The sequence below is a fragment of the Heptranchias perlo genome, chromosome 4 (genome assembly GCF_035084215.1).
Source record: "Heptranchias perlo isolate sHepPer1 chromosome 4, sHepPer1.hap1, whole genome shotgun sequence".
Lineage (NCBI taxonomy): Eukaryota > Metazoa > Chordata > Chondrichthyes > Hexanchiformes > Hexanchidae > Heptranchias > Heptranchias perlo.
The window spans coordinates 106,966,301-106,993,596 of record NC_090328.1 but is presented as its reverse complement, the minus strand read 5'-3'; the positions used below and the strand labels follow the sequence as shown (position 1 = coordinate 106,993,596).

The window sequence follows — 27,296 nt, the reverse complement described above, 5'->3', positions numbered from 1 at the left end:
GGTGGGTTGGGGGGAGGGAGAAGATCGGGAGGGTGAGAACATGGGCCGACAGTGACCAACAATTGTTTTATGGAGCAAGGAGGAGAACTCCTGCTGCTTCTGACTCCACAAAAAATGAAATTTCTCAAAGTTTTGGGGCCTTTTTTCAGCTGCCTCCAGAAGTTCCTTTAAGGTCTGATGGTTAGGCTGCTCAAAGATCTTGTGCAACACAAGCTCTGACTAGTCTATCCAAATTTGGGAATTCGGATTGGAAATGGGTGCAGGAGCCTCGTTCCAATATTGAAATGAGGCCTGTGCTCATTTCAGGTGGCCGCCAGGGCTGCCTAAAAAAAGGCCCCAGCCAATGTAGCAGGGATCTCAACACCTGTGTAGATTTGGCACAAGCCTCTGCTCTGCTAAATTGATTATGGTTGAATTTGCCCCCTTTGCTTTTCATTCCGCTCACAATTCCTAATATTTTTTGGTAATTTCTTTCACCACTCTTTCAACATCACCTTCTCATTCCTATCTTCGACATTGCTAATCATATCAATGACAAATTTCTCTGGAAATCTGACAGAAAATCATTCTCCGCCTTCACTGTTGATTCACAAAAGCAGATGGAGCAGAAACAATTTCCGAAAATTGCTCACTGTTGTCATGTGTTAGCAATCAAACCTGTGGTGTTTGGAAGAGACCATTTCAAAGATAGAGCGAATCTTGCAAAACCTTTAGTCTTTCATCTTTTTGTTTATTGTTTTCTTTGAAAATTTCCGATCACCATTCAATTCGTAGATCAACAAACTGCTGAATAGAATAAAATAAATATATTCATTAATGGCGCATGTTAAAATAAAATTAACTTTGCAGCATTTTATTCAGCCTATGTGAACAGCTTTAAATCAGCCTAGTATTATTGTAAGGTCATAAGGAAAAATGAAATGAGAGAAGGACACCAACTATGTACTAATTGCTCCACCGTGGGTTCCAACTAATTTCATTTCCTGAGGAAAGGTTTTGTAATAGCTATCAATCTAACCTTGCTTCCTATATTATCTGCATGACCTGTTGACTTCCTTAGCGTGACATTTGCATGGTTCCAGCGTTCATGAACCTTCATTTTCCAATTAGCATTCAATTATGTCTATCTTTACTTATCCTTATAACCCTCTAAGCAGTCCCTAACAGGACACTCATTCAGCTTTTTCTTAAAGGAGTCAGGCAACACAGAATTAACTGTTTTAGTTGAGAATCTTGCTATATATCCATTATTCTGCAATCTCAGGCCTTACTTAAGGTTGATCTTATTTTCCTATCCTTTAGTTTTGCACAAACATACCAAATTAAATAGCTTGCATCTACATTAGCCATTCCCTTCAGCATTTTAAAAACCTGGATCATGCCACATCCCAATAAAAAATCAATTCAGTTCTGTGACTCACATAAGTCTATCGGTAGATCCATTACCTCAACAGCAGAGTAGTAAACTTCTGCAATGCTATCGAAACAAGGGAGCTCGGTTTGTTTACATTATGGAGTGCAGCCGATGGCGATCTTATATAGTGTAAAAATGTGGACAACCCTGGTCCCTTTCTAAAGAAGGCATAAAGTGATGCTTAATCTCTGCTTGATCTTTTTTACCTAGATGCCTCATGGTTAAAAAGTTTTAGAAATATCCACACAATGTAAAGTAAAATATTTTTAAAAGATTTTAATCAACCTTTTCTAAATAACTCTTAAATTTATCTTTATTAATTCAGTTTAGTACAGCTATGTTATTTGCCCTGTAATAGAGCCTGATAATTCTGACTGTTGATTATGTTTTTGTTATTCATTTGTTTAATAACTTGAGTGAACCATGTGTCCCAAGTGAGGCCAAAATGTGTCCACCAATAAAAACTTCTTCATTTACAGCTGTGACTAACAAACATTCCCTTAGTGAAACACAAATAATTGCCCCAGATACACTGAAAAGCCATGGTTCAGGATATCAGCTCTCATTTGCAAACCTCAGCGCCCGATATCAACAATTACCTTACAAATTCAAAGATGCTGTCACTCCTGCTGCCCCACACTTCAATTGTATCAAACTATTTTTTTTGAAAAGTCATTTTTTCTTTCTGATAACAGCAACAGAATGATAGATTTTAGTTCAGACTATAAACAAAAATAAATACTTTGACTTCGTAGTTAATCACCACTGAACTGCGAAGCAATTCTCTTTCCTTTGACTTTGACGTTGACTTGTTAGAAACTATGTTGGTGCAGAACTAAAAAACGACGACTATCACAGACTGCAACAAATAATGACTAACTTACCTCCAGAGCATCTTCAATTACTTCCTAAAACCAGCCAAGTAAAACATAAAAAGAAGCTATTCCAAAAAAGATATAGAAACCATTTCTCACCCATAATGAAACCAAAAATGACAATCTTTCTAGTACATGATTTCATGCATAAAATAGAGAACAAAGATTGTATGGAGTGTTTTTTCACTGACTAAATAAAATTCTCAAAGCTTTTTTTCCATTTATATATGAAGATAGATACTGACTTTGAGCCAAACTCAGTCAAACATCTAGGGATTAGTGATCACAATATAATAAAGTTTAAGATAATGATTGAGAGATAGATAGATAGTACAAAGATCAAAGTAATAGATTGGAGAAAAGCGAACTATGAGGGAATGAGGATGGAATTAAGGAAGATAAATTAGAGAAAAATATTGACAAAGGGGTAGAACATCAGTGGGCAATACTTATAGGCAAGATCACCAGTGTTCATGAGAAATATAAAAAGTGAGAACAAACTAGCCAAGAATGGGATGCCATAAATAAAGAGGTGAGGATAAAATTGAATCTAATGAAAAAGGAATGCACAAAGTATAGAAACGACGAAGAAGTGGATGACAAAAGGGAACATGATGAGCTTAGGAAACTGGTGAAAAAGACAATTAGGAAGGCAAAGAGGAACTATGAAATGAAAATATCAAAAAATATAAAAATAAATAGTAAGTTATTCTATAGGCACACAAGTAACAAAAGGAGAATTAAGATAGGGATACAGCCACTAAGGAGGACAAGATTCTGGGTCTAGATGAATTGTACCCATGGATACTCAAATAAACTAGGGAGGAGGTGGTAGAGGCACTAATATGTATATATAAAAAATCAATAGAAAAAGGAATAGTGCCAGAGGACTGGCAAACAGCAAATGTAATTCCTACCTTCAAAAAGGGAGATAGAACAAAACCAGGGAACTATACACCAGTTAGCTAAACATCAGTAATATGATAGATACTAGAACCTTTGCTAAATGAGATAACAAAATATCTAGAGATGGAGAATATAATAAAAAAAGAGTATGGATCTCTAAAACGTAGGTCATGTTTAACCATCCCGATTGAATTCTTTGAAGAAGTAACAGGGCACAAAACAGCAATGCAGTGGGATGTGGTGTACATGGACTTTCAGAAGGCCACCAATAAGATGCCACAAAAAAGACTCATGACAAAGCTCAGGGCACGTGGAGTCAGGTAGCAGAATGGATTGAAAGATGGCTACAAAACAGAAAACCGATGGTAGGAGTTAAGAGAAGTTTCTCAGAATGGCAGAAACTGGGAAGCGATGTCCCGCAAGGATGTGTGCTGGGACAACTGTTGTTCACCATACACTGTACACAACTGTTGTTCACCATACACTGTACACAACTGTTGTTCACCATACACTGTACACAACTGTTGTTCACCATACACTGTACACAACTGTTGTTCACCATACACTGTACACAACTGTTGTTCACCATACACTGTACACAAATGTTTTGGACTCAAAAATTGGAGGTATGATGTCGAAATTTGTGGATAATACAAAACTGGGGGGTATACCTTATAATGTGGAAGACTGCACCAAAATACAAGACAACATAAACAGGCTTGCAGAGCAGGCAAATAAATACAATTCAATGCAGTGAAGTGTGAGATAGTTCATTTTTGAGGAAGGAATAAGGAGCCCACTTGTTCCTTGAAAAGTAAGAAACTAAATGGGGTAGAGGAGCAAAGAGATCTAGGAATACAGATGTGCAAATCACTAAAAGTAGCAAAACAAGTTGATAAGACCATAAAGAGTGCAAACAAAGTACTGGGGTTCATTTCTAGAGAAATAAAGTGCAAAAGCAGGGAGGTTGTGTTAAATGTCAATGGAATAGTGGTTAGACCACACTTGGAGTACTGTGTGCAGTTCTGGTCTCCACATTACATAAAGCATATTGAAGTACTGGAGACAGCGCAGAAAAGATTTAAAAGGATGTTACCAGAATTGAGAGAATGCAACTATCAGGAAAGACTGAATAGGCCGGGACTCTTTTCCCTGGAAAGGAGAAGACTAGAGGAGACCTGATAGAGGCATGTAAAATTATGAAGGGGTTCGATGAGGTGGATGTGGTGAAACTGTTTCTACTTGTGGGCGAGTCTGGAAATAAATATAAGATAGGCAATAACAGATTAAATAAAGAATTTAGGAGGGAATAGAGGGATATAGGGGCTGGGTGGGAACATAAGAACATAAGAAATAGGAGCATGAGTAGGCCATATGGCCCCTTGAGCCTGCTCCGCCATTCAATCAGATCATGGCTGATCTTCAACCTCAACTCCACTTTCCCTCCTGATCCCCATATTCCATGATTCCCCAAGAGTCCAAAAATCTATTCATCTCAGCCTTGAAAATATCCAAAGAATCAGCATCAACAGCCCTCTGGGGTAGAGAATTCCAAATATTCACAAACATCTGTATGAAGAAATTCCTCCTCATCTCAGTCTTGAACGGCCGACCCTGTATCCTGCGATTATGCCCCTAGTTCTAGCCTCTCTAACCAGGGGAAACAATCTCTCAGCTTCTACCCTGTCAAACCCCCTCATAATCTTTCATGTTTCAATGAGATCACCTCTCATTCTTCTAAACTCCAGAGAGTATAGGCCCATTCTACACAAGCTCTCTTCATAGGACAACCCTCTCATCCCAGAAATTAATCTAGTGAACATTCGTTGCACCGCCTCTAAGGTAAGTATCTCCTTCCTTAGATAAGGAAACCAAAACTGTACGCATTACTCCGGGTGAGGTCTCACCAATGTCCTATACAACTGTAGTAAGACTTCCTTACTCTTGTACTCCAACCCCTTTGCAATAAAGGTCAACATGCCATTTGACTTTCTAATTGCTTGCTGTACCTGCACACTAACTTTTTAGTAACTGTTTCTTGTATGAGGACACTCAACAACATTAAATAGTTTCTCACCATTTAAAAAATATTCTGTTTTTCTATTCTTCCTACCAAAGTGAATAACCTCACATTGCCACACTTTATACTCCAACTGCTATCTACTCACTCACTTAACCTGTCTATATCCCTTTGCAGACTCTTTGGGTTCAATTTTGAAATGGTGGTAGGTTGGTAGTGGTTGGGGGGGGGGAGGCAGGGGGACTGTGGTGAAGGTGCGCGTGGCAAACTCGAATAAAAAAAATGATCTTTTCCGATTGACAGGCTGGCAGCCGACAGAAGATCGGGAGGAGAGAGAGAGGTCGGGGGGAGAGGGAGAGATTGGGGGGAGAGGGGAAGATCAGGGGGAGAGGGGAAGATTGGGAGGAGAGGGGAAGATCGGGGGGGAGAGGGGAAGATTGGGAGGGAGAGGGACATTGAGGGGAGAGGGGAAGATCGGAGAGGGAAACATCGGGGGGCAGAGAGGGACATCAGAGAGGGACACCGGTGTGGGGGGAGAAGGGGAAATTGGAGAGGGTGACATTGGGGGTGGGGGATACGGACATCAGAGAGGGAGAGAGTGACATCGGGGGGGGAGAAGGGGAGATCGGAGAGGGAGACATCGGGGGGGGGTTAGTGGGACATTGGAGAGGGAGACATCGGTGGGAGAGGGTCACTTCAGAGAGGGGGACATGGGCGATCGGAGCAGGGGGGACAGGTAAGTTTATTTTGTTTTTTAACTTTGTGCAGTGGTTTTTTATTTAGTATATTTAATTTAATTTTGCCTGATCCGGCCCTTCACGGTTCTGGTTTCACCAGGCGTGAATCGGAAGCTGTGGGAAAGCCGCCTGGGTAAGTTTAAAATAATTTTAACTATCTACTATGTCAGAAATAAAGTACCTTAAGTACCTCAACGAGGTACATTTGTTTCTTTAACTATCATCCTGCCGGTTTTAATTGCCAGCGGGACTTCCGCATTCAGGAAGCACGCACACAGGCGCGTCTGTGGGAAACCCTGAAATCAACGGGTTTTGCCGGCTTCCTCACCCACTCGGGATTTCTCCGATTTTAGCAACCCCCCGCCCCCAATGCACCCGCAATTTGCTTTGAAAATCAAGGCCTTCGCATCCTCCTCACAGCTTACTTTTCCACCTAGTTTTGAATCATGAGCAAACTTGGATACTTTACACTCGGTCCCTTCATCTAAGTCATTAATATAGACTGTAAATAGCTGAGGCCCAAGCACCGATCCTTGCAGCACCCCATTAGTTACAGCCTGCCAATCCGAGAATGACCCATTTATCCCTACACTCTGTTTTCTTTAACCAATCCTCTATCCATGCTAATATATTACCCCCAAACCCATGAGCCCTTACCTTGTGTAACAACCTTTTATGTAGCACCTTATCAAATGCCTTTTGAAAATTCAAATATACTACATCCACTGGTTCTCCTTTATCTACCCTGCCAGTTATATCCTCAAAAAACCAGGTTGACTCTGCCTAATCATATTATGATTTTCTAAATGCCCTGTTACCACTTCCCTAATAATGGATTCCAGCATTCTCCAGACAACTGATGTCAGGCTAACTGGCCTGTAGTTCCCTGTTTTCACTCTCGCTCCCTCCTTGAATAGCGGGGTAACATTTGCTACCTTCCAATCCACTGGGACCGTTCCAGAATCTAGAGAATTTTGGAAGATCATAACCAATGCATCCACTATCTCTGCAGTCACTTCTTTTAGAACCCTTGGATGTAGGCCATCAGGCCTGGGCTTTTAGTCCCATTAGTTTGTCCAGTACTTTCCATTAATTGTTTTAAGTTCTTCACTCTCATTTACCCCTTGGCTCCCCATTATTTTTGGTATGCTTTTTGTGTGTCTTCCACTGTGAAGACAGATACAAAATATTTATGTAACGCATCTGCCATTTCCTGATTCCCCATTATAATTTCTCCTGTCTCTAATGGACCAAGGTTTACTTTTGTTACTCTCTTCCTTTTTACATACTTGTAGAAGCTCTTACAATCCGTTTTTATATTTCTTGCTAGTTTACTTTCATATTCTATTTTCTCTCTTTTTATCAATTTTTTGGTCGTCCTTTGTTGGTTTCTAAAACTCTCCCAATCCCCAGGTGTATTACTCATCTTGGCAACATTATAAGCTTCTTCTTTCAATCTAATACTCTCCTTAACTTCTCTAGTTAGCCATGGGTGGATCACTTTTCCCATGGAGTTTTTATTTCTCAATGGAATGTATATTTGTTGAGAATATTGAAATATTCCTTTAAATGTTTGCCATTGCTTTTCAACTGTCAAACCCTTTAATTTAATTTCCCAATCTACCTTTGACAACTCGCCCCTCATACCGATGTAATTGGCTTTATTTAAGTTTAAGACTAGTTTCTGACTTAAGTACGTTACATTCAAACTCAATGTGAAATTCTATCATATTATGATCACTCTTCCCCAGATGATCCTTAACTGTGAGATTACTAATTAACCCTGTCTCATTACATGATACAAGATCTAAAATAGCCTGTTCCCTGGTTGATTCCATGATGTATTGCTCTAGGAAACCACCTCAAATACATTCCATGAACTCGTCTTCCAAACTACCTTTGCCAATTTGATTTGTCCAGTCTATATGCAGATTAAAGTCCCCCATGATTACTGCATTACCTTTGTTACAAGCTCCTATTATTTCATGATGAATACTCTGTCCAATGGTATAGCTACAATTAGAGGGCCCATAAACTACTCCCACCAGTGTTTTCTGCCCCTTGTTTTTTCTAATTTCCACCCATATTGATTCTACTTCCTGATCTTCTGAGCCAAGATCCTTTCTTACCACTGTCCTTATGTCATCCTTTATTATTAGGGCTGCATCCCCTACTTTTCCGTGCATTCAGATAAGGAGCCTTTACTTTTGACTTTTTATCATTTTTTCCTGTTTTGACCTTACTTGTTGTTGCACTATTATTGGTAAACTCTCTGTCCCTTCCTGCCACACTCTGCTTATCTTTACCCAAGTCTCTATGTTGTTCTATTGTCTTAACTTTTCTCATTAGATTTCTAAATTTCCCCTCACCTGACCCCTCCCCCCACCTTTTTAGTTTAAAGCTCCATCTACAGCCCTAATTATTCGATTCACCAGGATGCTGGCCCCAGCCCGGTTTAAGTGGAGCCCGTCCCATCGGAACAGCTCCCTCTTTCCCCAGTACTGGTGCCAGTGCCCCATGAATCGAAACCCCTTCCTCCCACACCACTCTTTGAGCCACACATTTAACTCTCTGTTTGTCCCTGAAGAGGTAATTATAGTGGGAGGAGGCTCTTGTGGAGTATAAACTTTATGTACCATCTACAGGATGCACTGCAGCAACACGCCAAGGCTTCTTTGACAGCGCCTCCCAAACCCGCGACCTCTACCATCTAGAAGGACAAGGACAGCAGCACTTGGGAACAACACCACCTGCACATTCCCCTCCAAGTCACACACCATCTCGACTTGGAAATATATCGCTGTTCCTTCAACATTGCTGGGTCAAAATCCTGGAACTCCCTTCCTAACAGTACTGTGGGAGAACCTTCACCACACGGACTACAGCGGTTCAAGAAGGTGGCTCATTGTGCCACTTTTTGAAGGGCAATTAGGGATGGACAATAAATGCTGGCCTTGCCGGCGACGCCCACATCCCATGAACGAATAAAAAAAAAACACCGACATAGACCAGTTGGGCATAATGGCCTGATTCTGTGCTGCAGGTTCTACATACTTCTGCAATTCCATTCTTGTATATGTCTTCTGAGAGAGATTTTAAGTGATGTACTTAGGCCTGCTCCATAGCAACGACGGAGCTTTCTGCAACAGTCAAGTTCTTAAGAAAATACGCAAAATTCTTTCAAGCATGAGAAAAAAGGATTAAGTGAGACCTTATCAACAATGTAATAGAGCTGCTGATATGAAGCAGAACTATGAGGATTACAGTCCCTTTTGCCAACAGTGAATATGATGTAGTTCACAAATGCAGGTCAATTTGGTATGCAAGGAGCTACTAGAGAAAATCACATTGGCAAGAGCTGCCACATCCAGGATTGTGAAACTAAGGCCCCAATTTCCTAAGGCTCTGCTGGTGATGGAATTTGTTACTGGTGGTAGGTATGGGTAGAAAAATTGGCACCAACCTCACGTATCCAGTTTGTGGATTAGCTAAATTTTACAGTCGTGTTTGTAATGGAAACAGTGGTTATGTTACAGGGATACACAAGTCTAACATAAATAATATATTTGTACAGTTGGTGGTGAGCATCACTCTGTTTCTGCATTGAAAATTATTCCCCTCTACATTCACTTTTTGCTCAATGTCTAAGACATGGGGGAGGAGGAAATTTCCTCCAAGTGAGTTATGCCACCGCTGTATTTTAAAAAAAAGTGTTGTGTCTACTGGTGTTTTATAGAGGGATTTATACACAGGTTTCCTGGGTCTACTCATTTGCATACCCATTGGGGTAGGCATTGGCATAAAACCTGTGTAAAATGGGTGTAAGTAGCTTAACCGCATGGAAACTCAATGGGCAACCTTTAAAAATGCTGTACAGCCTGCACACTTCAGCAGCACACTGGGGAAAGAACCAGACAAGAATAGAATACTGTTTGGTGCTTTCACTTCACTGTGTGCCTTATTCATACTGTTATAGAATCATAGAATCATAGAAGTTTACAACATGTCCATGTCGCCCAGTTTATACCACTAAGCTAGTCCCAATTGCCTGCACTTGGCCCATATCCCTCTATACCCATCTTACCCATGTAACTGTCCAAATGCTTTTTAAAAGACAAAATTGTACCCGCCTCTACTACTGCCTCTGGCAGCTCGTTCCAGACACTCACCACACTTTCAGTGAAAAAATTGCCCCTCTGGACCCTTTTGTATCTCTCCCCTCTCACCTTAAATCTATGCCCCCTTGTTATAGACTCCCCTACCTTTGGGAAAAGATTTTGACTATCTACCTTATCTATGCTCCTCATTATTTTATAGACTTCCATAAGATCACCCCTAAACCTCCTACTCTCCAGGGAAAAAAGTCTCAGTCTATCCAACCTCTCCCTATAAGTCAAACCATCAAGTCCCGGTAGCATCCTAGTAAATCTTTTCTGCACTCTTTCTAGTTTAATAATATCCTTTCTATAATAGGGTGACCAGAACTGTACACAGTATTCCAAGTGTGGCCTTACTAATGTCTTGTACAACTTCAACAAGACATCCCAACTCCTGTATTCAATGTTCTGACCAATGAAACCAAGCATGCTGAATGCCTTCTTCACCACCCTATCCACTTGTGACTCCACTTTCAAGGAGCTATGAACCTGTACTCCTTGATCTCTTTGTTCTATAACTCTCCCCAATGCCCTACCATTAACGGAGTAGGTCCTGGCTTTTCAAGAAGCATAGTAACATCGGCTCCAAGAAGGGATCAGGGCATTGCACCAAGCTAAAGTAGAACATCACAGGACGTCACTCATTCCAGTCTGCAAGCCCTCCTAGAGGTAATTTGGGCTGGAGGCACAGACTTCTGAGTGTGGGTACCACCAATCCACCCGGAAATATCACTTGTGCCACCTGGAGGGTGAGTGCCAACTCTCTCAACCCCAAAACTGCAGAACAGTGTCGCAAAATGTTCCACATCCTCAGGAAGACAGGCAAGGTAACACATTGAACACCTCTGCCTTTCACTCAATATCTTCTTGCAGGATAAATTGGAACACAATACCTACCACAAGTAGGACACCAGAGACAGCTTCCCCAACCTTAAGTACCTCATCCCCTTGAAGGAGAAGGCCATCGAGCTTGTGGAGAGGCACTCAGCTCTTACTTTGGGACATGGTGAGGTTGTCAGCATCTTACAGGTGTCAGTTTACCAACTGAGCATATCCACTGTCATCCCTGTGAAACACCGCACAGGCACAACCTTCCACCCCTCTCTGTCTCCTTTATGCCAAGGGAGTAATGCTCACTCATTCTTAACTTCTAACTTTCAGCTAGATCCACCACAGCAACGGGCGGCACAGGAAGAGGATGATAATGATGGTGAAGAGAATGATAAGGATCAAGCCACCCAGGAGTCGCAGCTGCATGATCCTGCTGTCTCTCAGGATAGCAGCACATGCCAAACCTCCTGCCGGCCACAGCACAGCACTACACTAGTGGAAGGTGGGAGGCAACACAAACTGGCTAGGAGCAAACTGACATAAGACGAGGGTGACCTCAGTCCCATTACCCTTCTATACAGTATGAGGAGCCAGCCACTTTCTGCGATCCTGGTCCTCAGGTGGCATTTAGAAGGAGCACTAGAATAGGTGATAGAAGGGCACATATTGGCACCCAGAAGAAACAAAGTTTTAGGAAAGGAAACAGTGACTGTGTGCACTTTGCAATTGTATTAAAATAGATTGTGCAGTGACATGGTCCTTTGTTATTCATGGAGGTTAGAGTCATACAGGAAAGACTGCATTACTTTGGTGCTGACTTTTTCACTCAGGCGATGATGACTGACACAGTCATGTCTTACATTACAACAGTGACTATCATAGAATCATAGAAAGGTTGCAGCATGGAAGGAGGCCATTTAGCCCATCAAGTTTGTGCCGGCTCTATGCGAGAGCAATCCAGCTAGTCCCACTCCCCTGCCCTATCCCCGTAGCCCTGCAATTTTTTTTCCTTTCAAGTATTTATCCAGTTCCCTTTCGAAGGCCATGATTGAATCTGCCTCCACCACCCCCTCGGGCAGTGCATTCCAGACCCTAACCACTCGCTCTGTAAAAATGTTTTTCCTCATATCACCTTTGATTCTTTTGCCAATCACCTTAAATCTATGTCCTCTGGTTCTTGACCCTTCTGCCAATGGGAACAGTTTCTCTCTATCTACTCTGTCTAGACCCTTCATGATTTTGAATACCTCTACAAAATCTCCTCACTGTTCCAAGGAGAACAACCCCAGCTTCTCCAGACTATCCACCTAACTAAAGTCCCTCATCCCTGGCATCATTCTAGTAAATCTCTTCTGCAACCTTTCTAAGGCCTTCACATCTTACCTGAAGTGCAGTGCCCAGAACTGGACACAATACTCCAGCTGTGGCCGAACCAGTGTTTTATAAAGGTTCATAGGAACATAGGAACAGGAGTAGGCCATTCAGCCCCTCGAGCCTGCTCCACCATTTGATAAGATCATGGCTGATCTGTGATCTTGCTCTATATACCTGCCTTTGGCCCATATCCCTTAATACCTTTGGTTGCCAAAAAGCTATCTATCTCAGTTTTAAATTTAGCAATTGAGCTAGTATCAATTGCCATTTGCAGAAGAGAGTTCCAAACTTCTACCACCCTTTGTGTGCAGAAATGTTTTCGAATCTCACTCCTGAAAGGTCTGGCTCTAATTTTTAGACTGTGCCCCCTACTCCTAAAATTCCCAACCAGCGGAAATAGTTTCTCTCTATCCACCCTATCTGTTCCCCATCCAGTATCTCATCTATATCTTCCTTTACTGAGACTTCAGCACCCCCCCACCACCCCCGACCCTCTCCCGCCTGCCGTGAGGAGTTAATACCAAGGCCATTGTTTTATCACACAGCATGCTAACATCTATCACTTCATGGTTCACAACCAATGAAGATTAAAGTCAGTTTATGTTATTTAAATTGCATTTGCCTCCATGCTTAGCGTATTGCTTTATCAAACATGCAATATGAAAATTTAGAGGCGATCAATTATCTGACAGTTTCAATTATCGACCAATGGGCTTTACTCCATTCTGGTGCATTATGGAGGTTCCACTGTATAATCCGAACTTCAATGAGTATGATTTATGAATTTGCACTTCTGCCAGGGAGCTTTATCCTCCCCCCCCCCACCTCCTCCCCGAGCACATATGGGCTGCGGAAGTCAGTGGGTTTTAGACCTGCAACTTCTTAATGGCCCAGAAATTGCTCTTAAAATAATGGTGAGCCTATTAGTGGCGAAATCGAAGAACAGTCTTTTAATCTTATGCTCTCCTTATTTTGCTTTCTCTATGTCATTTTATAATACCTTATTGGGCACATCCAAGTTTTTAGTTTGCGCCGTCTGTGAATGAACTGCACTTCCAGGTTTTCACAGCGTAGCTTGCTTCAAGCTGCTTGGTTGAGGGGCCTTAGAGATCCTTTCACCACTCACACAGCCCGGGAAAGAACACTGATGTTGTTTGAATTTGCAGTTCAACAAAGTTGACGCCAAAAGGTCCTTTGCTTTTTGTGGTATATAGTAATGATTTTGAGTTAAATATAGGGGGCATGATTAAGAAGTTTGCAGATGATACAAAAATTGGCCATGTGGTTGATAATGAGGAGGAAAGCTGTAAACTGCAGGAAGATATCAATGGACTGGTCAGGTGGGCAGAAAAGTGGCAAATGGATTTCAATCTGGAGAAGTGTGAGGTAATGCATTTGGGGATGGCAAACAAGGCAAGGGAATACACAATACATGGGAGGATACTGAGAGGTGTAGAGGAACAAATGGACCTTGGTGTGCATGTCCACAGATCCCTGATGGTTGCAGGACAGGTGGATAAGGTGGTTAAGAAGGCATATGGAATACTTTCCTTTATTAGCCAAGGCATAGAATATAAGAGCAGGGAGATTATGCTAGAACTGTATAAAACACTAGTTAGGCCATAGCCTGAGTACTGTATACAGTTCTGGTCACCACATTACAGGAAAGATGTGAGGGTAGAGGATAGAGAGGGTACAGAGGAGATTTATGAGGATGTTGCCAGGACTGGAGAATTTTAGCTATGGGGAAAGATTGGATAGGCTGGGGTTGTTTTCTTTGGAACAAAAGGGGCTGAGGGGAGATTTAATTGAGGTGTTTAAAATTATGAGGGGCCTTGATAGAGTTGATAGGAAGGACCTATTTCCCTTAGCAGAGAGGTCAAAATCCAGGGGGGATAGATTTAAAGTAATTGGTAGAAGGATTGAGGGGAGCTGAGGAGAATTCTTTTCATCCAGAGGGTGGTGGGGGTCTGGAACTCACTGCCTGAAAGGGTGGTAGAGGCAGAAACCCTCATCACATTTAAAAATTACTTGGATATGCACTTGAAGTGCCGTAACCTACAAAGCCATGGACCAAGTGCTGAAAAGTGGGATTAGGCACGATAGCTCTTTTTCAGCCGGCACAGACACAATGGGCTGAATGGCCTCCTTCTGTGCTGTAAATTTCTAAGATTCTATGATTCTATGAAAAGAACACGGTAACTTAGTGGGTGAATTTAAATCTAATGAGCTGTGACCATTGCTGGTTCACCACTTGGAGCAATTTATGGGCCAATATACCAACTACCTCAGCAACCCCACAACTTTTATTATTTACATTTTTGTCTCTGTGTGTTTCTCGCTCTCTGCCAGGTCCATGATGACGGGTCATCCGAAAGAGGAATGTCATGTCGTTTCCCAGGAATAGTGTTAATTGCCAAAATAGTAGAGAAATAAAGAGGGAAATAAAGAGTTAATCTTTATAATATATTACAGCCAACAGTATAGTTTTACAAGCTGAGCTCCACTGTGACATTTAAACCATTAACTCCAAATAAATGCACATTTAGTTCAAATAAAGCATCAAATCGCTTCACAGTCACATTTGCCATACTGAATTCTGATTTAAGCAGATATTTATGAGTATGATTCCATCCAAGTATAACATTTTCCCTACTCATTTGTGTTTCATTGGTAAATATGTTATTGTCAGTCTAATACTGACAAGTACAAGCCAGGTTTATGCAACCTGTCCTCATAATTTAACTAGTTAATCCCTATTATCATTTTGGTGAATCTGCGCTGTACTATTTCAAAGGCTATCTTTCCTGAAGTTCAGTGCCCAAAACTGGAATTAAGTACTCTAGATGGGGTCTAACCAAGGCTCTGTACAACTGAAGCATCACTTCCTTACTTTTGAATTCCAACCCTTTTTACCTTTTTGATTACTTTTTATACCTGTGCACCATCTTTTAGTGATTTGTGTACATGGACACCTAAATCTCTTTGTACCTCCACAGCTCCTAGTCTTCCACCATTAAGAAAATATTTTGATTTGTCTTTCTTGGATCCAAACTGGATGATCTCACACTTCCTCCCATTGAACTCCATCTGCTATAGTTATTTTCAATTCTGTGCACTCTCATTGTTGATAATAATAACCTTATCAAACGCTTTCTGGAAGTGCATTTGGAAGGCATCCATAGACACTCCCCTATCCCCTGAATGCTGGAACTTCACAGCAGGTCTGTCTTCTGTTAAGAGAGAAGATAAGTTAATGTTTTGGATGTGAACCCTTCATGAGAATAGAAAATTGGAAACATTGGGTCACAAATTACTCACCTGAGGACTCCATGTTGCAAGAAAGTCCTCTCCGACTGCCGGCGAATCGATGGAGTAGGTTCGCGAATGCGTGCATGCACTGCAAAATACCAAAATCACAAATTTGTTCCCATTGGTTCACCGGCAGTTTGACAGTTATGAATTAAATGGCCACCTACGCTACAATCAAACACAATCAGGAAACATGAGTAAACTTACCCATCTGCCCAGCTGGAACGAAGATACTTACACCACCAAAAGGTACGCTGGAAAATACCAGCCCTACATTACTTTTTGAAAGTGCGGTGACTGTTAATGACTGCGAAACAACAAAAAATTACATTTTAAAAATGTGGAATGTCAAATTACTCTTAGTTTAATATTTTTGATCATTAAAAAAGATTAAAATTAAAAATTTAAACATTTTTTTTACTTTTAATTTCTGTAAGTTTCAGTAAATTAGATAATTTCCTTAGCTTTTTATAATAAGGTATGTTAAATTTTTATTTACACTATCATAGAGAAGTTCACTTTAAATGAATGAGTATTACTTGCCTGCTTGTGGGCGGGGCTTCCATTCTCACAGCCATTCCCCATATGCATCAGCCCACGCTGTTCAAGGCTGGGCTTATCTCATGATTTCTTTCCAGCCTCTCAATTCAAGCAATTCCACGCCATGGATGTGGAGTAAAGTTAAATCCGTTGATTTCATTCGTTGGGGCTGCTGCGGAGTTTGCCACGTCGGTCGGAGCAATTTCCGGCCCTAAGTGTTCCATTTAATGGAATGGAACACAAAATAAAGAGAGTGGGGTAGACGAGTGATAATGTATGGAATGGCTAAAGTGATTTTATTGAAAAATTGGAAAGAGGTGAAGACTGACGAACGTGTATAAAGATCATCCCAGTGAGGCAATGAAACAACATTAAAAGGACAAGGCTGGGATTTTTGTCGGAACAGCTGCCGCTCCTCCACCATGACTTCGCTGGAGGTACAGCAGATACCCTGTTTTTGATGCATTTCTGGCAAAGTTACTGCGGCAGAGCAGGAGCAGCTACTAGGAAACTGTCAATCCACAAAGGTGTGAAAACAGCTAGTGAGATGATCTGCATATACTTCAGGTTCACGTCAGATTCCACGTGTACACTGATGACACCCAGCTGTACCTCATCACCACCTCTCTCGACCCTTCCACTGTCTCTCATTTATCACACTGCTTGTTTGACATCCAGTACTGGATTAGCAAAAATTTCCTCCAACTAAATATTGGGAAGACCAAAGCCTTAGTCTTTAGTCCCCACCGCAAACTTATTACCCTAGCCATCAAGTCCATCCCTCTCCCTGGCCACCAAGGCTGAACCAGACCATTCGCAACCTTGGCATCCTATTTGACCTCACGATGAGCTTCTAACTATATATCCACTCCATCACCAAGACTGCCATTTCCACCGCCGTAGCATCGTCCATCTCCGCCCCTACCTCAGCTCATCTGCTGCTGAAACCCTCATCCATGCCTTTGTTACCTCTAGACTCAACTATTCCAATGCGCTCCTGGCAGACATCCCATTTTCCACCCTCCGTAAACTTGAGCACATCCAAAACTCTGCTGCCCCTCCTAATTCACACCAAGTCCCGTTCTCCCATCATCCCTGTGCTCACTGACCTACATTGGCTCCCGGTGTGGGAGCACCTCGATTTAAAAATTCTCATCCTTGTTTTCAAATCCCTCCATGGCCTCGCCCCTCCCTATCTCTGTAACATCCTTCAGTCCGACAACCTCCCAAGATTTCTGCACTCGCCAATTCTGGCCTTTTGCGCATCCCTGATTTTAATCGGCCCACCATTGGTGGCCATGCCTTCAGCTGCCTAGGCCCTAGGCTCTGGAATTCCCTCCCTAAACCTCTCCACATTTCTACCTCCATCCTCCTTTAAGACAGTTCTTAAAACCTACCTCTTTGACCAAGCTTTTGGTCACCTGTCCTAATATCTCCTTATGTGGCTCGGTGTCAAATTTTGATTGATAACGCTCCTATGAAGCACCTTGAGACGTTTTACTATGTTAAAGGTGCTATATAAATGCAAGTTGTTGTTCTTTTTGTTGCATTCACTTCCACCAGTTTCACCTCTTTCCAGCTTCTGAATAAATGGTTTGGGACGTTTTACTACATTAAAAGCGCTTTATAAATGTAAGTTGTTGTTGTTGAAGAAAATGTGTTTGGGTCTTCAACCTATTATCTCTCTTTGCCCTCCCCTCTTGCTCTGTACAGTTCCATTAACTAGTTCTCTTATTTCCCAGTTTTTAGTTCCAATGAAGGGTCCACACTCCAAACATTAACCTCCCCTTTCTCTTTACAGATGGCATACTTGATATGTATTTCCAGCATTTTATGTTTTTACTTTTGTCTCCTCTTGATTGTTTGAACATAAGAACATAAAAACATAAGCAATAGGAGCATGAGTAGACCATGCCACCCCTCAAGCCTGCTCCACCATTCAATCAGATCATGGCTGATCTTCGACCTCGACTCCACTTTCCCGCCCTATCCCAATATCCCTTGATTCCCCTAGAGTCGAAAAACCTATCCACCTCAGCCTTGAATATATTCAATGACTCAGCATCCACAGTCCTCTGGGGTAGAAAATTCCAAAGATTCACAACACTCTGAGTGAAGAAATTCCTCCTCATCTCAGTCTTGAATGACTGACCCCTTATACTGTGATTATGCCCCCTAGTTCGAGACTCTCTAGCCAGGTGAAATAATCTCTCAGCATCTACCCTGTCAAGCCCCCTCAGAATCTTATATGTTTCAATGAGATCACCTCTCATTCTTCTTAACGCCAGAGAGAATAGGTCCATTCCACTCAACCTCTCCTCATAGAACAACCCACTCATCCCAGGAATTAATCTAGTGAACCTTTGTTGCACTGCCTCCCAGGCAAGTATATCCTTCCTTAGATAAGGAGACCAAAACTGTATGCAGGTTTCACTAAAGCCCTGTACAACTGTAGTAAGACTTCCTTACTCTTGTACTCCATCCCCCTTGCAATAAAGGCCAACATGACATTTGCATTCCTAATTGCCTGCTGTATCTGCATACTAACTTTTTGAGTTTCTTGAACGAGGACAACCAAATCTCTCTGAACACCAACATTTAATAGTTTCTCACCATTTAAAACATATTCTGTTTTTCTATTCGTCCTACCAAAGTGAATATCTCACATTTCTCTACATTATACTCCATCTGCCACCTTCTTGCCCACTCACTTAATCTGTCTATATCCCTTTGCAGACTCTGCAAACTCTCCGGACTTTGGTGCTGTTGGAGTTTCAAGAAAAGCTCAGCAGAGGATAAAGTTTTAATTGCTTGTTACAGGATGACTCTTGTCTTATGTAAAGGACACTGACTTAAAGGGCATTCATCTTTTTTTTTCATCTTTTCTTTCACAAGGGTGCATTCAATGTATAATGACCTGCAGAATCCCTGTCTTAAATCTACTGTCTAGGTTCAGGCTTGAGGTAACGAATGTGGGTTTGGAGTGAGGTGGGGTAACCAATAAGTCCAACTACTACAGTGAACGTATGAGTTATAAAAATGCCACAAAGTAAGGAAATTATATAATTCTTGAGGAGAAGTGTTAAGATTGAAAATCTGCAGTTCAGCACATCCAAGGTAGCTTTCAATAAAATCCATATCCTATTACAACACTGCGGCATGGAGATTCCGCCAGGGGCACAATCTGGAAAACGGGCCCGGAATGCGCTTGACATTGCACCGGTTTTGCCGAGGTGAAGTTACGCCTATGTTTTCACTCAAACATATTTGCATAAGCCTGTAAGTAAAACCTCGCATGAATCAGCGCATATCGATCGTTATTGATTATTGACTGGAACATAACCAATGGGACCTCAAGATTATGAATTAAACTAATTTAAACTGAAAATTTGTTCAAATAATTGCTGCAGCTGAAAAAACAGGACAATCAGTGGTTTCAATTGACTGCTGGTCACAGGTCTTATGCAGCAAGGGCAGATCAATTGACTAAATTTGAACTCATTTAAACTGAATTTAAAGTAATTGTAGCAGCAGTATGAGAAACAGACCCGAGTGAGTCAACAATTGACTGCTGGTCACTGCAGGTCATTAACGATGGATTAATGTGAGCACGGGTGCCTGTGCGCTCGAAATTCTGAGTGCAAAGTGATGAACACCCCCAAATCAAATCAGGGACAGAAAGAGAAATAAAGAGAGGGGAAAGTATAATTGGATTGAGAGAAAAAAAGACAGAATGGAAAAGTAAGAAAAACATTTAAAAATTAAAAAATTGACATTTTAAAAATCCCTAACAACAATTTGCTAAACTCAGGAATGAGATTGAACAATTTAAATTATTCCCTACCTGAGCCAGAGAGGTTGATTGGCATTGCATTAACAATTATCACATTGTTAAAAAGGTACTTATGTTGTTAAGTTCCATCCCTAACTTTCTGTGGCAAGTTTAATGGACAATTAATGCGCAAATCCAGCAAGTTCTTAAAAATAAAGGGGAGGTTAAGGGCGAGATGCTGTTTGTGCGAAGCAATTGCAGAGCGACGTAAATTGACCAGCAAATTGTGGAGATTCACAACTCACACTGTATCTTTTAATTCCCTGAAGTTGCTGGCTGATTTGTTGGTTAATAATGGCGTATATCGTTAACACACCGTTATTTTTCCAGCAAGATCCAGCCCAATATTGTTGTCTGCTGAAAGCAGCAGATTTAACTTAAATGCCAACATAATGTTCAATGTAATATAACATCCCTCTCTCAGTTCACGACAGAGTGAAACTCACCATCGTTGGCTTTAAAACCCAGTAATTGATCCCGAGGTCAAGTAAACTTGCATGAACCGTGCAGAGTTTACTAAATTGTTTTCGTTCACTTTGAGACTAAGGCAAGACTTGGAATAAAAAAAATCCTATATTTAGCATTATTACCAGATGGAGCTTGCATTTCTAGCCTCCGGCTATGAACTGCTAAACTGAGCTGCGGTTAATTTCAGTTTACACTGTTTCAGAGAGCTCAAAACAAATAACCTGGAGCAACTCCTATCAGGAGATAAGTGCTTCCAATAAACTGTTGAAGATGTGCAAGCCCTGTGTCTAATTTGAGTATTTTATGAAATGATTATGTATACTTATTACCTAAATGATAAACAACAATTTAAATTATTATTTAAATCAGTGTATCTTTAATTACTGAACTGTTCATCAAGTCATATCTGATTAAATTTGAAGGGATTACACAACTAGCATTTGACAGGAATGTGGATAATATGTGTGATCATGTGAATCAATTGTTTATTACATGCATGCCCATGCACATCTTCAGTTTTTTTGCTTCTGGAAGACTGGAGTAACATTTTGAGCCATGAGCAGGAAGAATAAAAGGAAAACAAATCAAAATTTATTTGCAATTTCAGAAATTATGGGAGCAAATAAATTAATAAACTTCACAATTTTCGAGACAGATACTCGCTTTACATTTGCAGATCTCTGGTGATGGTGCTTACAGGAGGTCAGAGGGCAACACACGCAACTGCACTTCAGCAATAGAAAAATCTATAGTCCGTGAGGTGATATAATGCTCTTATCCTTATTGAGCAGTGTATAGGCTGTTTTAGAAAGACGGGAGCATTATGCCACCTCCATTGCCCATCAAGAGAAAAAAAAAATTCTATAACTGTGTCCCTTTGCCTCTTTCCTGCTTTATAATTATTTTATGTCACTCTCTGGCTTTTATCTTCCACTCTTTCTTTCTCTTTCTTCTCCCCATAGCTATTGCGCACTTTTCTCATTGTGGTGTCTACGTTATTCTGTCCAACTTATTATTATTGTTTCTGTTTCCCCCTTTCCATAAACCTTTCCTTTCCTCTCTCTTTGATATGTCTCCAATGTCTCTCTTTGGCTCTACCACATGCTAGAGAGGAAAGATGTGAAGGCCTTAGAGAGGGTGCAGAAGAGATTTACTAGAATGATTCCAGGGATGAGGGACTTTAGTTATGTGGATAGACTGGAGAAGCTGGGGCTGATCTCCTTGAAACAGGGAAGGTTAAGAGGAGATTTGATAGAGGTATTCAAAATCATGAAGGGTCTAGATAGAGAGAAACTGTTCCCATTGGCGGAATGGTCAAGAACCAGAGGGCATAGATTTAAGGTGATTGGCAAAAGAACCAAAGGTGACATGAGGAAAAACTTTTTCATACAGTGAGTGGTTAGGATCTGGAATGCACTGCCTTCACTAGGCTGATGGGGGTGGTACAGACAGATTCAATCATGGCTTTCAAAAGGGAACTGGATCAGTATTTGAAAGGAAAAAATTTGCAGGTCTATGGGAATAGGGCAGGGGAGTGGGACTAGCTGGATTGCTCTTACATAGAGCCGGTGCAAACTTGATGGGCCAAGAGGCCTCCTTCCGTGCTGTAACCTTTCTATGATTCTATGATTTCTATGTTCATTTCCATATGTACTTAATGCCCATCTCATACTATTTTAAGGCCTAGGGTACACTGTAGGATGGAAATGAGGGTGGTGTGATGCCATCAGAGGTGTTGTAACATGGATGGTTGAGAGAGAAGGGGGGCTGTGGGTTAGTCCAGGAGCAACTGTGTGTTGGAGATCAATGGGGATGCAGCCAGGATGAAGCAATGAGTAGGATGGGAGGGAATGGATGGGCTGGCTGGGTTGTAGCAACAATAATGATGGGTAACTAAGGGATGACTGTACTTGGGGGGGGTGGGGGAGTGGAAACTGAGACTACTCAGGAGGTGGAAGAACAGGGGCTACTGGGAGTCTGTGGGTCAACAGGAAATGGGTTTGAGGCAATGGGGGTTGGGATAATGAAGCACTGAGGGGATAGGAGTACTGGAGGTGGGACCAGTGGGGTAGGTGATGTAGGAGGAGAGGACTGGAATAGGATAGAAAGTGAAGGTACTGTGGACTAGAAGGGGACTAGGCTGATGGAGAACTGAGGGGGGAGCTGGGAGCACTAAGGGGAGACCCAGCACTAAGGGGAGACGATGGCTGGAAGCACTGGTGGGGAAGACGGGGAATGGGAAAAAATGTGATACAAACTTTGAAGCAGCCCAGGACCCAAGTAATGGCCTGAGCAGGGAACAGAACACTAGTGCCACCTGGAAGCACAATAGAGGTGCTAGGTTTAGAAGATGTGATGTGGAGATGCCGGTGATGGACTGGGGTTGACAAATGTAAAGAATCTTACAACACCAGGTTAGAGTCCAACAATTTTATTTGAAAATCACAAGCTTTCGGAGGCTTCCTCCTTCGTCAGGTGAATGTGGGAATCCTTGAACTTTTCGCATTTATATTCAGAGAACAATACCTGGTGATTACAGATAATCTTTCCAACTGCCCGTTGGAAAGATTATCTGTAATAAGGTTGAGAAGACACAGTTGAGGAACCTGCAGAGCAGTATTGGTAAATATGCACAACACCAATCAACCTGTCTGTGTCTCCATCTCAAATTTTGTCACTTCCCTCCCTTATCTCTCTCTCCTACCTCCATTTTTATTCTCCCTCCTCAAATTTTCTCTCTCTCCACTTCTGAGTCTCTTCCAAATACAGTAGAAAACAGCTAACTGTAACGTAAATCTCTCTTTGTCAGTCTATGTGTCTTACTCATACAATACTGTTTCACTTTTCACTCTATTTCCTGTTGCCCCCTTTTGCGGTCATTATTGGTCTGATTTAATTGCCTCGATCCCTGATTCATTCTCTTTCTGCCCCACACTTAGTCAATTCAAATCTTGCCTAGACCCAATCTGAGTCTTTTCCCACTGTATCTGTATTTGGCTCTCTTGCAATACTTGTGGACAGTCATTGTGAGAGATGAGCTAGTATGTAGTAGGAATTGTTTTTGCTTTCAAAGTTGCCTTTGAAAGAGTGTAAAAGTCCAAACTTCCATTTTTTTTAATGTGGATGGCTGGTTTGGGAAAAGGAAAATTTGCATTGGTGCAGTAGGGGGTCCTCTCCTGAACTTATGGTGAAGGCATACTGTTGGTATATAGCAGAGAGAGATTAACTCTACAGTTAACTATTCTGTATTTGGGAGAGCCTGATACTGGGGTCCCAAAGTGAGAAAATATTCAATTTCCAGGATTCACCTTAAAAGGTAGGTAAATTATCTTTGTTTTAAAAATAAATGAATTAATGGCTATTCTGGTTTAACACAATTTCATGCGCAACTTAGATCAACTTAAAAAAAGGAAAGAGTTCTGAATTTTTTGAGTAAAGGGTAAGGTCTGTATGAATGAAAGGTGAATGGAAGGTCATTATTCCATTGTGGTAACTATTAATTAATTACACTATTTAGATTCATTTTATATATTTAGCAGTTCACCTGCAAAATACATTTTCCTACATGTCCAAAACTGCAAGTCCTCACTATACAAGTTGTAAGTTCTAATCAAGAGTCTATTAGGGACAATTTATCAATGAATTTGATAATTATATCAGCTTACGTTTAATAATTAAGTTCATTATAAAATAGATGTTCCGTTTAGCTTCACATTTATATAGTTTCTTTGTTAAATTGATATATTTTTCTTCATTTTATTACAGATAATGTGCAGAGGAAAATCAGTGGAGGACAGGGGAAAGGTTCGGCTTAGTGGGTAAGGGGGAGGAAAAAGGCAGCAGAGGGAGCTTAATTGACATATTTTTATTCTACATTATGGAATTGGTGGGTAGTTTGTTTTGTTTCTTTTTCCTGCAGCAGTTGCCACAGCAGACATTGGAATCTGCGTCCAGCTCATGTGTGCTGACATTTTTGCTGAAGGATTAAATGTTTCATTGCAATCATAGAACCATAGAAAAGATACAGCACAGAAGGGGGCCATTCGGCCCATCATGTCCGTGCCGGCTCGAAGAACAACCAGGTGTCCATTCTAATCCCACCTACCAGCAGCCGGTCCGTAGTCCTGCAGCTTTCAGCACTTTAGGTGCAGGTCCAGGTACTTTTTAAAAGAGTTGAGGGTCCCTGCCTCTACCACCAATTCGGGCAGTGAATTCCATACACCCACCACCCTCTGGGTAAAAAAGTTTTTCCTCATGTCCCCTCTAACCCTTCCGCCAATCAGCTTAAATCTATGTCCTCTAGTTCTTGAACTCTCCGCTAGGTACTCCCTGTCTACTCTATCGAGGCCCCTCATAATTTTGTACACCTCAATCAAGTCACCCCTCAGCCTCCTCTGCTCCAAGGAAAATAACCCCAGCCTATCCAATCTCTCCTCGTAGCTGCAATTTTCAAGCCCTGGCAACATTCTTGTAAATCTTCTCTGCACTCTCTCCAGAGCAATTACGTCCTTCCTGTAATGTGATGACCAGAACTGCGCACAATACTTCAGCTGTGGCTTTACCAGCATTTTGTACAGTTCCATCATTACATCCCTGCTTTTGTATTCTATACTACGGCTAATAACGGAGGGCATTCTGTATGCCTTCTTCACAACCTTATCTATCAGTACTGCCACATTCAGGGACCTGTGCACATGCACTCCAAGGTCTCTCACTTCCTCTACCCCTCTCAATATATTCCCATTTACTGCGTATTCCCTTTTACTGTTTGCCCGCCCTAAGTGCATTACCTCCGGGTTGAACTCCATTTGACACTTTTCCACCCACTCCACCAACCCATTGATATCTTCTTGGAGTCTACAGCTATCCTCTTCACTATCAACTACATGGCCAATTTTTGTGTCGTCTGCAAATTTGCAAATCATGTCCCCTACATTCAAGTCCAAATCATTAATATATACCACAAACAGCAGGGGACCCAACACTGAGCCCTGTGGCACACCACTGGAAACGGATTTCCATTCGCAAAGACATCCATCGACTTTCACCCTTTGTTTCCTCTCACTGAGCCAATTTTGGATCCGTTTTGCCACATTTCCCTGTATCCCATGGGCGTTTACCTTTCTGACCAGTCTGCCATGTGGGACCTTGTCAAATGCCTTACTAAAATCCATGTAGACATCATCCACTGCACTACCCTCATCAATCCTCCTTGTCACTTCCTCAAAGAATTCAATTAGATTTGTAAGGCATGACCTTCCCTGAACTCCATACTGACTATCCCTGATTAAACCATGCCTTTCCAAGTGACAGTTTATCCTATCTCTCAGTATTGTTTCTAAAAGTTTGCCCACCACTGAGGTAAGGCTGACCGGCTTATAATTGTTCGGCCTTTCCCTCGTACCCTTTTTAAACGATGGGACTACGTTTGCAGTCTTCCAGTCCTCCGGTACATCCCCTGAATCTAGTGAGGATTGGAAAATGATCCTCAGAGCATCCGCTATTTCCTCCCTGACTTCTTTCAATAGCCTAGGAAACAATCGATCCGGCCCTGGTGACTTATCAGCTTTCAAGTACTCCAGTCCCTCTACTACATCCTCTCTCGTTATGTTTACCTTATCCAATAAAACACTGCTATTTATACTGAATAATAATCTGCAATTTATTACCAGAAAATAACAGTACATATATCCGAATGACTCTATATCATTAAGCTTATAAATGGTGTCAGGGAGATTTGGTCAGACTACGCAGACAACGGAATCGCAACTTTTCATGTAAACCAAAATTGAAATAGTCCCAGCTATGAATCAGGTTTTGACACATTGGGCTCAATTTTCACACCCACGATCGGGTGCGTTCGTGGCGGGAGGGCTGCGAAAATCAGGGATTCCCAGAGCGGGTCCGGAGCCCGGCTCCAACCCGCGCACTTCCGGGTTCCCCAATGACGCGCTGACATGTGCGCGCAGCCCCCGCATGTGGGACTCCTGCCGGCAATTAAAGCCAGCGGGGTGCCACTTGAAGTAATTAACCAGGTACTTCAGGTCATTCACAGACCTGATTGACCTGATATTTTAGGAGGGGTGAGATTTTCAGATCAACTGGGACTGTTTCCCGTATTGGGGGAAACACTCCCAGTTGAAATGGACGTGTTTCAGCAATCAGCCTGTGGCAGCTGCAAAGGTCCATTTGACAGGTGGTGGGGGAGACCCTCACTCACTGCAGGAGGCCACTCTGTCACTTTGGACAAAGTTTGGCCTCCACCACCCTCCTCCTAACAATAAAAGTCACCAACCTGCGCACTTACCAAGGTGTCCAGAGACATTTACCTACTTTGCAGACCCCCTCAAATGTACATTTTCCAGATGGGGGCCGCCGTAGCTGCAGTCATGACCTCCTCGGAGGACGAACAGCATCTCCAGCCTCGCCGGCCACGCCGTCCATCTCTGACACGTGGAGCTCCACAACACAGTACTGTCACAGATCCCCCTGCACAGCAGGAGGGAGGGCAACAGCAGAGAGAGATGCGTCGCAGAAGGCACTACCCTCGCCACACGGTCTACAGACCGAGGCTCAGCTTCCTGGACCTCTCTGAGCAGCAGTGCACATGGAGGCTCAGAGTCACTCAACATGTAGTCGTGGACATCTGCAGCCTCTTTCATGCCGAGCTGCTCCTGGCTGGCCCAAGCACCATCTTCTTACCTGTCGCTGTCAAAGTCACCACTGCCCTCAACAACTTCTCCTCCGCATCCTTCCAGGGTACCACCAGTGACATCATTGATGTCTCTCAGTCATCTGCACAAAAGAGCCCTGCAAATACACCCACTCTG

The 27,296-nt window shown here is 42.1% G+C and overlaps 1 long non-coding RNA gene across 1 annotated transcript; it reads right to left on the bottom strand.

Annotated features, from left to right (window-relative positions):
- Window positions 1–659: 659 nt before the first annotated feature.
- LOC137320579 (uncharacterized) lies at window positions 660–15,669 on the bottom strand. The gene is made up of 3 exons (XR_010962591.1): window positions 15,636–15,669; window positions 15,456–15,547; window positions 660–783 (listed from the first exon to the last, which is right to left on the bottom strand). It is a non-coding gene; the product is annotated as an uncharacterized lncRNA (long non-coding RNA).
- Window positions 15,670–27,296: the final 11,627 nt, after the last annotated feature.